General features: G+C 44.1%; 1 protein-coding gene across 1 annotated transcript in view; it reads right to left on the bottom strand.

Moving 5' to 3' along the window:
- Window positions 1-14,356, bottom strand: part of sulf1 (sulfatase 1) — a 109,307-nt gene that overhangs the window by 54,696 nt on the left and 40,255 nt on the right. The window contains exon 3 of the mRNA XM_066642293.1: window positions 5,617-5,833. The gene's annotated coding sequence lies outside the window, so the exon portion shown is untranslated. The remainder of the gene's footprint in view (window positions 1-5,616; window positions 5,834-14,356) is intronic.

The following is a 14,356-nucleotide window of genomic DNA, read 5'->3' as shown; positions in this document are numbered from 1 at the left end:
GGAAAATTCAGAGAAAATTACATTTCTGGTGGATTATTTCCGGCCAATAATCGAATCCAAATGAAGCATCACTGCAGCTTTTCAAAGCCTCATCAGACGCTCAACACACTCAGAGGAGAACACACAGGCTGAGCTCACACAGCAAGAACAAGCGGTCAAAACCTGATTTTCTCTGTGTGTGTGTGTGTGTGTGTGTGAGAGAGAAACTGTCGCCCCATTATTCTGGGTAGGCTCTGGAACCACCTCAGACCTGAACTGGATAAAAATGTTACACCAAATGATTAAATGAATAAATAAATATAGCTAATGCAGCTTGTCGGTACCAGTTGAGTGACGAGCCCCAGGCGAGTGGCTGGGTCCATCATCACAAAACATGCCATAAGTGACTCTCACACTTGCACCTTCAGGTTTTCTCTTTTATTTTTTGTCGCGGAGCGAATCAAACACAGCAACAAAATACAGTTTTCAGCTCGAGAAACTCCAGACAAAATTCAAAATGCTGATCGTTAAACGGACTGTCTTTGCTCTGACTGTTCACATTTATAAATCTGTGTTGATTACGTGGACAGACCCATTGCCTCTTAGTCTCTTGTAAAAGAGTACAGAGGTGAACACAGAGCTGGATCGTCTCAGTCTCAGTTTGTAAGCTCCTCTGGAGAAGGCAACGTAAAGGTCACGAAGAAAGATGGCCACCAGCTGAAATAAAAATGAGATTAAAGCCCGTGCAGAAGTGAGGTAACCTCCCAGGCTTTAGTTTTGACGAGAAACCCAAACACAGGAGATTCTGAAAGGTCTTACGGGCTGTGGCTTTGTTTAATGGCCTTTACTGGGTAATTTTGGGCTTCTCCGGCAGAGGAAGCAGCATGGGGCTGGTGAGCTCCGACTGGCACTCGGGGCGAGAAGTGCTTTAATCTGGCTCTGTTCACTCGCTGTTTGAGGAAATAATTACAACCGCTAAACAACAATACCACAAGCACGCTGACTTTATCACACCCACTGGTTATTAATAACATTTATGAGTGAGCACTTATGGCGGCCGTAACTAAACCTCGTACATCCGAAATGGTAGCTTTACAGGAGAAGAAAACATGTAAGGAGAATGATTCTGGAACTTCTACTAGATGCAGACCACGTGAGGCACAGCTGCTGTTCCCAAACGTTAATGAAGGAGGAGAAGAGATGTTTGATCTAGAGGAAGTCCACCAAAATCACTGGTGTTCAGATCATTTTAGAGTTAAATTTGAGGTCGATTAATGAGTCTGAGCTTTTTTTCAAACATTTTCTTACTTTTTTTAAAAATGTAGTTAATAAAAATAGGTTAATTTATGGGTTCTTTATGAATTCCATCAGGAAAAAAGTGCTGCAAAAGCATGTGGTGGGTTTGTTGTAGTTGCTGGGGATGATATTGTATCTAAAGTACGTTCGAGTGTTGGTTTGAGACGGTGTGGTTGGGGGATGGTGAATGTCTGTCTGCTACAGGCACGGTGCAGACTCCTGGTTCCTATCACCACTGCTCTAAAATGAACATTTCCCCTGCGGTGAACCGTTTACCCATTTACCACTGAATACAGGTCTAAATCGAGCAAATTCTACTCCCTCTTCTCTGAGAGTCCACACCTGGCTGTTTATGGAGGGGACAGCTGAGCTGTGGCATTCTGGCCTCGTGTACGATGGAGTGTGTCTGAGCCACTCACACACTCGTGGGCTGAATGACAGCAGCTGGTGTTCTAGGAAAGGCTGCGTTTGAGGGCCCTTGTTGCATGATTGGTGTGGGGGTCTGTCCATTTACTTATGGAGAAAAGCAACCCCAAAACAAAGAACAGCATTCATACCAGTCAAAGTGACGCAAACCACTTCTGCGATATTAGTGGTGGTCTTTTTTTAACAGCAATAACGCCAACAAAGTCAAATGGTTCGAATACTCACTCACAGCTACAATGATTTTCTTTGTGTAATTTACTACGGAGGCAGCAGTTAGAGGGGGTTAGAGGAGCAGGCTCGGAACTGAAAAGTTTGATCCACACAGCCGACAGGAGGGGGTCTTCCTCCCTCAATCCATGGCTGAGGTGCCCTTGAGCAAGGCACCTAACCCCAACTGCTTCACATCGACAGGTGAAATGCAAAGGCCATGTTTCACTGTGCACCATACATTGACATACACAAACAAACCAAACTAAATATCTGAACACAGCTGAGTAATACAAGTAAAGACTGGCCTGTTATAAACAGTTTAATGTCTAGTATTTTTTGTTTTCATACAACATTTAAAAATAATTTGAAAAAGCTTTCACATTTGAGCATTTCCTTCATTCGTCTATTGTCTGTAACAAGGCAGGAACACACCCTGGAGGGGGTGCCAGTCCTTCACAGGGCGACACACACCCACACGGACACTTTTGAGTCTCCAAACGTGTGTTTTTGGAGCACAACGCCGCCCATCATCAGACGAGGGGATGGGGCCACTTCAGAAGCAGAGCAGAATCAAAACAAATTGTTTTCTCACTAATGGAGCCCACAGAAAAGTGATTTTGTGCTTTCACAGGGTGTGTGTTGGTGGGGTCCAAAGACACACAGTAATGTGAACATGCGCTGAACTGTTTTGTTTATGTCCTCTTTAATACAGAAGGTAGAACACTGTAGAACAAAGCTCTAGAACAGATCTAGCCTCTGACTGAGCTCTCCGAGCCTGCAAACCGCGCGTGTTCACACATCAGATCCAGCTTTGGGAGCCGGGTCATCTTCGAGAAAGGCAGAGGGAGATCACACGGCCATCCAAACAGGTGCAAATTCCAGTAATGCCTGTGTGTTTGAGGCTGTTGTGCCAAGGGGTGGGCAACATGGCAACATTTTCATGACACGTTAATTTGCTGGAGCAGCTCTGAAAAACCCCAACGACAAATTTAATCACGTCGCTCCTACAGCCAAGACACAGACGAATATTCCTGGACATTTTCTGACCTCATACCAGGGCATTTCTGGGGTCCGAGGAGCTGCTGTGTTCAGAAAGGCTTTTAAAATGATAATTACGCATGGCATCAATATCATATCTCATCCTCAATACAATAATCAAAGCATGCTCCATGAACAAAAGGTTTCTTTATTCTAGCACTTCCCACCTCTTTAATCTAACGACAAGCTCCAGGGTGAAAGCTGGAGGTGATCAGTGGTCCACAGCAGAGCTCAGAGGGCTGTTTCAGGGCCATTCAGGGCCTGTCTTTGTGTTCTGGTGTGAGCTGTAAACCTTCGGCATCCTGTAAAGACACTGGAACTGCTCTTCTGTCGGCTCTGTGCTAATTGGGTCCCCGTATAAACAAAGGCCGTAAACAATGGCAAAAGAGGATATGAAGCCCTCGGCCTCTTGACAGCCACTGAATGCCTGTGTGTGTAAAGTGGGTTTGGATTCTATTTTGACACCAAGATCCCAACCCCCGAACTGCCCCCCAACCCCCGATCATCTCCCTCACTCCACCTTTGTTCCCCGCTCCCTGTCGTCTCCCACAAGCTGTTAAAGTAATGCATGCGGGACTTTTATCTTGGTGAGCTTCACCTCTGCACTTTTACTGCAGCTCCATCAGCAGCGCACAGTAAAACTAATGACGTGTCTATTTTACAACAGGAAATTTACCACTTTACTTCTTAAATTTATATTAATTTGAAATACAAATATCTTAATTGTGCAGTGCTTTGGTTGACACTTGCTCTCCGTTAAATCTGTTATAAAAATAAAGCTCTCGTTAGACGTGAGGCTAAAATAAAATGAAACATCTTTGACCTCCTTTGGTCAAAATACCACAAGGATCAGACCTTACAGCAGCATCTTCCCCCCAGACTCTGTTCTTTTAAACGATAACGAGCCACACACAGCTCACAACAAGCAGCAGACTCCCGCACGGAGCACAGACGCTGCCTTCAGCCGTTTCTCTTTTTCTCTGCTCCTCAGGTTTGTTTCTGATTCACATGGTTTCACCTGGTCTCTGCACCCTCTCATAAACACGGGTCCAGCGCTATGATTGGACAGACTCAGACGAGAGGGAGGGACAGAGAGAGTCTTAGCACTTTATATGAAGAAGTGAAATCGTTTTCTCATACGGTGGCCCACAATACACTGCCTGGGTGGTCTTGTTTCACGGTGTGTGAGGTGGTGGGCTCAAGATCCACAAATAAATGTAAATGTACAAGTGAGTTTTCAATGATATTTCCCATTTAAGGTTTACATTCTCTTGTAAAAACAAGGGAAAAAATTTAAGCCAATGTCAGACATCAACTTCATCTTCTCACCAAGGTACAGCCGCACACTTTTACAAACAGATCTGCTGCTAGGGTGGGGGACCTTGCACTTGGAACCCGAGAGAGAGAGAGAGAGAGAGAGAGAGAGAGAGAGAGAGAGAGAGATCGCTTAGAAACAAACCTCCTAATAATCCAATTAGGCCACACAATTTCCTCTTTCTCCTTTCCTCCTTTCTTTGAGCAAACAGCAGAAATACAGGCTGCTTGGTCAAAGAGAGAGAAAAGAGGAGCTAGTGTAAGAGGAAGGGGTGGTGGGTGTGTGTGTGTGTGTGTGAGGGGGGGTCCCTCTATGTACCTTTCAGCAGGGCTAGTGAACAAAATGCAAACAGAGCTTTTAGACTGCTGCTTTAGATCTCAGCAAACATGGCAGGGCCCCCGAGTTCCACTCCGTAACCCTCTCCGCTGGCAGCCAGCGAGGGCTGTTGTCAACCTCCGAGCTTTTGTGGCACTCCCCTGACACTCAGCCAAACTTTAAACTCAGGATGTGCTTGCATATGGATGAAGGGAAGACTATCCGCTCTCTTCTGCACCACGGCAAAGCTCCAGCCGTGGGTGGGGGCGGGTTTTACTGCTCCAATTAGTAACAAAAAGTCACCCCTGAAATGATGGAATATCCAAAGACTGATCCGAAAGAGACACCACCTTCAACCATTTTGGGAAAAATCTGAAACCCAGTTATTATCAGTTAAAATAATATTGAATAATGAATATATTCGTGTAAAACATTTGAAAACTGAAATATCAATGCAGTTAAGCATAGTTTTTTTCTGCCAACCAGCCTTTTTTGGTCAAGTATAGGCCTCAGAACCAAAGCGTGTGTAACTAGCCCCTCTCTAAATACTAAGTGTGATGAAGTAGTGCTCTACCTCCAGTAAAGTGGGTGTCTGCGTACGGACAGCACGTTACGATAAGCATTCATTACCTACGTAGCTCCAAGCTAATGCGATGCTAACTAACTTTGACTTTTTTCATTCCCTACTCGATATAAACATATAGCTGTCCTGTTTAATTTAAATTTACGCCACCTTCACTTTCATATTTAACTACAATTTTAATAGTTTAGCCTTTTGTTTTTTTAGTTTATTGCTTTATTTTAAATTTCATCTCCACTGTTTCACCTTTCATTTTATAACTGTTTTTTTAATCACTTTGAGCTGCATTTACGTATTAAACGTGCTATAAAAGGAAGACTATTATTATAAAAGCACTGTCACTGATCAGGATCCTGGTAAAATCGATAATATAATGATGTCAGAGTTACACAAACGCTGCACACATCCCCCTCTGAATGAAGAGGCAGCAGAATAAAGGGCTGTTGTACAGACTCACTGCTTTAAAAGACATCTCGATTCCTGACTTGATACAGTGGATACAGCGATGGTCAGATAAAGGGTATTCACTTCCTCTCCTGCCAGCTACCAGCCGTTATCTCTACCTCTTCCATCTCTGTGTATCATTCATCTGGAAAACGTTCCATGTGATCTGCTGTAGTCCCTGAGGAGGGATGATTCCGATGCAGGCATGCTGGGACATGGAGCTCGAAGACCTACACACACACACACACACAGATAAACTGACCTACCATCTGCCTGACCGAACAAGGCCAGAACACACTCGCTACTCACTTTCACTTGGTGGTAATAACCAACACCTCCAGAATAGAATTCAATAAAAAATATAAAATAAAAAATAAATACATTTTGTTTATTACAGCCACAGAAAGCTGCGATATGCAAATTAACCCATTTTATAAACTGTGGTGTTCTAAGAGATTTAATCTAAGAGAAATAAACTATATTAAGGGGCGGCACAGTGGAGCAGGAGGTAGTGTCTCTGTCACAGCTCCAGGGTCCTGCTCCGGGTGACTGTCTGTGAGGAGTGTGGTGTGTTCTCTCTGTGTCTGCGTGGGTTTCCTCCGGGTGACTGTCTGTGAGGAGTGTGGTGTGTTCTCCCTGTGTCTGCGTGGGTTTCCTCCGGGTGACTGTCTGTGAGGAGTGTGGTGTGTTCTCCCTGTGTCTGCCTGGGTTTCCCCCGGGTGACTGTCTGTGAGGAGTGTGGTGTGTTCTCCCTGTGTCTGCGTGGGTTTCCTCCGGGTGACTGTCTGTGAGGAGTGTGGTGTGTTCTCCCTGTGTCTGCGTGGGTTTCCTCCGGGTGACTGTCTGTGAGGAGTGTGGTGTGTTCTCCCTGTGTCTGCGTGGGTTTCCTCCGGGTGACTGTCTGTGAGGAGTGTGGTGCGTTCTCCCTGTGTCAGTTTCCTCCAGGTGCTCCAAAAACACACGTTGGTAGGTGGATTGGAGACTCAAATGTGTCCGTAGGTGCGAGTGTGTGAGTGAATGTCGCCCTGTGAAGGACTAGGGCCCCCTCCATAAATGAATGAATGAAACTATATTAAGAGTCGCTCATGCACAGCTCCATGGATATGGGAACCTGGGTTCAAGTCTCATTTCAAGTCCCTTCCTTGCAACACTAACTTTAACCCAGCCACTGGGGGCGCACTACAGCCCTCCTGCTGTCGCTCTCTAGCCCAGGTACAATGGGAGGGTTGCATGAGGAAAGGCATCCAACGTAAAAAATGCTCCCATCTCTGTGTGAATGAATATGAAAATGAAACAGTCATACACCAATAAACACATGTTCCTTTAATGGCCACTGCATTTTAACCCTGGACCTGTGGCTAGAAACAGCCCCAAAGTGGGCATCCAGCTGGTAGGTGTCCTGCCTGTTTTCCAATGGACTCTGAGAACTACGATTCCCAGAGTGCCCCTGCTGAAACCAGTCTATATCTTACCAATCATTACACATTACAGAGATCTGCCTCACCTGATTACTAACTCTGTGCACCTGCTCAGGTGTGTACTTAATCAGAGCTGTGGCCAAAATGGCCCTTTACTCCCTTCATTACTCACTATATAGTGCACAGAAAAAAGGAGTTTTCTGCTTCTCCTTGAAGCACCTGGTGAAGAGTAAAGGCTTTGTTCTCCTCCTGCTCCTCTGCCTTTGCCTGGAGCAGCAGTGAAACCACAGGCCAAAAGAAAAGCCTCAGTGTTCACCCCTCACGTGAGCTGATCGACTGCCATCAAATGCCTGCAACTGCATCTGAACAGCCTTGTCCAGCTTGGAGACCAGCAATGGTGCACACTGGACCTGGAGCTTCTGTGTTCAAAATAAAATGTGTTCAGTGAACTGCAGCAGAACTTACAAGGAGCAAACTTGTTTTCAAAATGTACACGTTTAAGTTTAACCCATTAGAGAAGTACTTTCAGTGTGTTACACAACAAGCCATTGGACTTCCTTCAGCGAGTTAGGGCTCAGTTATTTCACAAATCGAAAAATTCCCCAAGACGGCCACACGGGGAGAAGATTAGCTGAGGCTATTTACGGACTCCCGATTCTAAAAATATGACTCACAGTTCTGACCACAAAGAATAAAATCTAAGGCTGTGCTCAGCCCTTCCAAATCCTGGAATAATGCACCTGAGACGTGCTCATACCTCATATCCTGTTCACTGCAGACTACAGATGGCGGAGCGATCCCTTCCATATACAAGACTTAAGGAGTGAAGCCTTTCATTAAGGATAAACATACTATATGAAGTGCAGAAGGCAAACAGAGGTTCTGCCTACAACAACATCTTTGTTTACACATTAGTTTTCCATTATCTGCACTGGAGCTTCCCTGACACATGCCACGGCATAAACCACCCCCACATTTCAAAGAACCATCCATTAAAAGAGTTTTTTTTGTGGTAATACTCCAAGGAATCTTTTTCCGGCGTGTAAACGGAAACATAAAAACACAGCGCGTAGACCGTGTGTAACTGCAGTCATTTCTGAAATGCTTCCATCTAATTAAATAAATATTTAAACTCATGGTTTCAGACAAACTTGAATTCAGGACCCACTGCTGTATCACGTCTGTTTTATTAGTCCTTCATTTGTCTCTAAGCCAGAGGCCAGGCTTTAGATTTTGCACCACAGGAATTCCCAATGGGGGCCTTTTGAATGGTGCATTCTGGGTATTGTAGTAAAACAACAACTGATGGTTTAAAAACTGTTTTTTAACATAAGACTATATTAGCTGTAATAACATATTAAATATTAATTTAAGGGCCTCTCCCAACTCTTCCATTTCTGGAGGAACTCGGGTTATGTGGCAAATCGAATTGAGGTTCACCTGAGCAGAACAAAGCCACGTTTCCAGGAAGATTAATGAGCTCTGTGTCACAGACGGAGCTGAAAAGATCAAATCTGGGCACAGGAGACATGCCACCTTTAACATTCCTGACGAAACAGAATCGACTCGATGGCAGATTAAGCTCACAGCTAGAGGAGAGTTATTACTCTATTAGCTAAGCTCTTTTGTTTGAAATACCGTTATTAAACACTTTAAACAGCGCCCGAACCTTCTTGCTTTCAGCAGGTGGGGTGAGGAGAGATTTCATAAACAATCCTAACCCCAATCAGCCTCATTATTTCTACCACATATGCCATGACAAACCCACACTGCTCTAATGACGTGTCCTGGCAGAGTCTGCGGAGTTATGTTATGAGAACGGAGCTTTCTGCAGGATCTGAATATTCAGGTTGTGTACATAAAGGCCTACACAGTGCTCAGTTTTGCCAAAAGTGTTCCAAAGCGCCCGTGTAATCCGCTCTGCCGTGCCACACTCTCTGGACACGGCTGGGTAAAGTCTTTCCAGTTGAGCAGCTCTGAAGCCATCGGATCTCGATTGCTCATGGAAAATGGAGTAATCCAGACACGGCACCGTGCGTAGCCGGCTGCGTCGGAATACCATCAAAGCAGAATGGACATATCGAGAAAGGGCATAGACGACCACCCAGATTTCTGGTTCTCCAGTACGGCTAGTGCTCTGTGTGTGTGTATGCACCGGGAAATATAACACATTGCAGGGACCAATAACTGCTTATAAGCTCACATTGTGGGATCTGTCTTCTTTGGGGAAACCACCAGCTGTTCCCCACCGACATATGATTAGATTTTAAGGTGAAGATTGGGTTAAGGTTAGGGTTAAGCTAATTGTACGGATGGAAAAGTTAAAAGTAAGTCTCCGCAAAATTAATGGAAGTGTATATAAAAGTCCCCACAATGCACAGGTACAAGATTGTGTGTGTGTATTTGTGTCCTTAGAGGACCCGTCCTGCTCCGTCCACCAGGACCAGAAACAAGGCCAGCTGGCCACACATCCTCACACTGCCAAGCCCTTATGGCACAGGCAGCGGGACGAGTTCAACGTTGTTATCCTTTTCCTTCCACTGAGTCCTACATCGCAACAATATGGAGGAATCAGTCTTTTACCATTGAACACCTGACCACCCTCCAGATGGCTCTCCTGGTCACAGTGTGTGCAGTGGTCTCTAGCTGAAGGGACTGCTGTTGCTCTCATGTGAAGCAGGGGGAAATGTAATGTAAAATACGTTAAAAAAATAAGAACCCTGACATATTTGGGGTCTAGTCTCCAAACCACTGAACTAAACCGACTGGACTTAACTGCACTGAACAGGACACTTTACTCACTTGCACTATGCTATTTTGCACAGCTGTACAGAAGTTCTATTTCTGTAACTCCTACAACAATATATAATATAACCTTCTTCAGGAATATTTGGAAACATTTATACTCATACTCATATCTGTACAGTATAGATTTTATATTTTATGTTGTCTAATTTATGTCTTAATGCTCTTTTTTCTGCTAGTACTTAACTGTATTCTTTAGTTTATTTATTGTTTATTGTAACTCTTTTAGAGTTATGTTTGTTAACAGTCTGTGTTACATGTCATACATGTGTTGCTGTCACCAAGACAAATTCCTAGTATGTTTAACATACCTGGCGAAATAAAGAGATTCTGATTCTGATAGTGTCTGAACCAGACTTGAGCCATTGGGTTCAAAACCTGCAGCCTTCTTTAAAAGAATTAGAAATTAACCATGGCTTTTCCACAGCCATGGGGAGTCCAGTTGAGCTGCAGATCCCCCATCTTGAGAGCATGCAGATATATGCCAGAGCATGAACCTCTGGAGAAGAAACACACACTGAGCTGGCTTTCACTGACGAAGCCAATGTTCTCCAAATCACTCACAGGCAGCGAGACGTTTGCAGCTCGTCTGTGCGGGAAAGCATGCGACTGGTGGAGTTGATCATCATGCGCATGCAACATCACACAAGGGCACATCTGGAAAACAGCGTAATGATCATTAATAGAGCTATAAATAGAACTGTATGTGGTCTTGCAATGGTGCAAATCCCAGACTAGGTGTTTTTGCACAAAGCAGTGGCTTAACTCTCCTTGGTTTGTACTTTCCATATTAAAAGTTCAGTGAGTTTGTTTATTTCTTCTAAAAGAATGTATCTATTTATTTTGCATTAATCCTGAAATCTCGATCCTATGGTCAGTACCTCTCACCAGAAGTGTGGGAAATACCAATGACTCCTGACCTCACTTAGAGAGGTCATAGAGGCTCTGAGATTAGGGAGCTGCTTTACATCTCCCCCCTCACATGGCTCAAGTTCTACTTCAGTCCATAGATTAAAACGAACTCCATCAGGGTGGAGCGAGGAGCAGAAGCTCTGGTTTTTAGCTGTTTTCGCTTGTTACTCTTTCTTCAGCGCTCTTGTTTAAACCGTCGTAACTCGGGGCTCTTATTTTTACACTCTCGTTGTATCTGTATCTGTTTTGCTTTGTTTAGCCTCGTCTTTGCGCTCTCACATAAACGGGGGTTCAGCGCTGTGATTGGAGAGACTCAGATGAGGGGGCGGGGCAAATTTAATGTCTCTGCACTTTACGTGAAATAAAGCACAAGATCAAAACGACTCGTTTTATCTCTTACAGACACCACTCCACTAAAACACTAAACTAGTTGTCTTGTTTCACAGTGTGTGGGTTTGTGGGCTCTAGATCCCATTTAATGTACCCACACAAACAAGTGAGTTTCACATACTTTTCCTTTAATGGAAAAATCAGGCATGAACAATCTGTGTATCAGTATTGACCCATTTCAGTTCATAACCTACACTGGAAGAGACCAAGTGCGATCCTCTAGCAAAGTCACAGCCTCCATTCTTTCCCTCCAGCGTTCCCCTTCAAACCAAACACGCGCCCCAATGTTTTGTATTTGCTCCCTCTTGCCTGACGCCATGATTAAAATGTATGAGCTACCCTGCACTCGCTTCAGAAAAGTGTCTGAAAAGCCCATAATTACACACGGTGGAGGATGAGCCCCTTCGGAGGGAGTGCCATTATTTACAGCTAAGAAAGAAAATATCACTTGGCAGCGTTTGAGCAGAGGGCCGCACGGGTGAGCGAGAAGAGGGCATTAAAGTGCCCGCATCCTACACAGCGGTTGTTTTTCTAAAAAGTCTATTTATGATGGCTGTGTGGATTTATGGCCTGCAAACAGTAACAATTCATTTTCACTTGAACATTTTCCAACCTCTCTTTATCCTACAGCATTTAGCAGGCCACACTGGTCACTGTGGCTTTCAGACTGATGGGAAAATGGCCTCTGGGAACGGACCAAACTGCAGATGCATTGGTTTTTAATACACCACCAAAAAACAACCTGAGGCTGCGTTTTCACTTACGGACTGAAGAAATGGAAGTTTTGAAATTTTAACTAAACTCAACATCAAAGTAATTTCAAATCTACAAAAAAAAACTCAAGCTGGCTTTCATCATACACAGGCCCTTAAAGGAGAATTAGCACCTCAGTGGCCTGGAGAAACTGGCTTTGGCCGGGGTCAACCGCAAGCCAGCCTCAAAAGGACGATGCAGAGGACAGACAGCTGCAGGGGCGAAAACACTTTTTTTTTTCCAGAGCAAAGCCAATGGCAAATATGGGCAGAGAATCTCCTCATAGCGAATGCATGACAAAGAGGCTTTTCAGTGGACTGTGAACTGCTCCCCCACCTACACCTCCACCTCCTCCTGCACACAGCAGCAGTCCTGAGAAAGCAGAGCAGCAGTTAAGTACATCTGCAAACATGTTTAAAGTTTATAGAAGGCCTGATACAGTCTCGCTACTTCTGCAAATTCAGGAAAAGAATTTACAACATTTACACTCTGACACTCTTCTCGCAGAGAGCCCAGCAATGTTCATTTATTTTCATTACTTCCTGTGTTTACACTGGAAATTATACAGGACGAGCCGTTTAGAGCACTATCGATTCGCCGTGTGGAGGTCAGCAGGTTTTTAATAACGGAGCAGGGTATAAATCCTACATCTCCAAACACAGGATGTGCAGCTCCGGAAAAATTCCTGGACCACATTGACACTGAATTGCAGGGGCTACAAAGAAATCAACACATACCAGTCATAATTTGCAAGTTTGTTCTGGCCAGTCTTTGTCTGTGGGAGACTTATCAGATTGGCAGCTGACAGAGGCCTGGGCTGTGTGAGAGAATATCCTCAGGGGCTACAGTAACCAGCCGGCTGCTTCTTCCCAGTCCACAGGGACAGCTAGTGGACACACAGTATCCTCCATTAGCCATGTCTGGTGTCGCTAATTCCACTAGTGAAACAATGAGGCATGTAATAAACGAATGTTCCTAACAGGGCATGAAAACGTCCACGTCATGTCGTTACTCTTGCCACAGTGACGTCGAGGTGTTAGGTAAGAGCAAGCAGACTTGGTTATGTAGGGGCTGAAGTGGGAAAGAATGTGCTGGAACCCTGCACCAGGAGGAACGTTTAGATGGAACAGTGTTCCACCACAGATTTGTTAAAGCCAATGGGAAACCTGTGGACTTCAGTCTCCTCAGTCTCTGTTGAAAGAATCCATAGCACTGTTTTTAAACTGAAAGCAGCAACAATTTCAGAATTAATAAAGTTTCTGTAAACAACCAGACAACCTCCGTGTTATGGTTTTAAACACTCCATTAAACAACCACACGTTTTTAGAGGAATCTTCCATTCCACCTTAAATGGTGATGCAAAAATTGAGCTTTTGAGAGAAAAGTCAAGTCTTCAGCTCCTGAATTCAGCTGTTGTTCTAAAGTGGGAAATGCACTGGATTAAAATATTGTAATAATACAAATCATGTTTAAGGTACATTCCAATGTAGAACATGCTAATAATAGGCATTTAAGGATGTATTTTGGAGATGTCTAAAAGGCGAAGGGGGGTTTCCCCAAACCTGCACGGTCCAAAAGTGTCTCTCCAAGAGTTCCTGGATAGATGGGAATAGTCTGATTCCAAAAAACTGCACGACGGATGATCTGACAGTGACTAAAGTCACAGTAGCACACAGAAAGCTCTGAAAGCTGAGGACTGAGCTCTAACGTGACTAACAGAGCCCTATGAGTTGCATAATTTCACCAGCAGCAGATTTAAATGAGCATCGTTCCTTTTCTGGGTTCATCAGGTTCATGGGTCTAACTAGAAGCAAATGTGAGATGATTTAGGTTTGCGGTTGGGTGATGCTAATTGATGGGGTATAAGCTTTTTATTTGTTACTAACGTTAGTCTCGTAACTCCTGCACAAACCTAAAGAAGCACAAACTGCTGACTGACTAGATTCTGAAGAAAGAATAAAACGGCCAGATTTTTAGTGAAAAAAAACCTTGGGGAAAAAAGTAAATAAATAAATAAATGCAGTAAAACCTTGACTTGCGAGTTCTTTCTGTGACTGAGCTCATAACTCAATTCGCTCGTATTTCAAATTAAATTTCCCCATTAAAATGAACTGAAACGCCCCCAAAACCACACCAATATTTTTGGTTACGTGTTTTTAAATAAGAAAAATGTACTTTATAAATAACATAATGTATAAAAACTAATACATAATGGAAGAGAATGTAAAGAAATAAACTGGTTCTGTAAAGTGTAGTCACCTTGAAGATCAGACGAAGATCAGGAGGTGGAGGAGGTTGGCGGGGAGTTTATCTTTTTGTGCTCCATCACTCAACACACTCGTTACACACTTAATGCTACAAAAAACAGAGACACAACAGAGCTGCAGAGAACTGAACGCTCGCTGGGCCGCCTAGTGGTGGGAGGCGTAAGCTCGCTCGTAACTCGGATCTCAGCTCGCATCATAAAGCCAAAAA

This window comes from Hoplias malabaricus, chromosome 1 (genome assembly GCF_029633855.1).
Source record: "Hoplias malabaricus isolate fHopMal1 chromosome 1, fHopMal1.hap1, whole genome shotgun sequence".
Lineage (NCBI taxonomy): Eukaryota > Metazoa > Chordata > Actinopteri > Characiformes > Erythrinidae > Hoplias > Hoplias malabaricus.
Note: the sequence above shows the minus strand (reverse complement) of the source record. Positions and strands in the feature narration are given on the sequence as shown.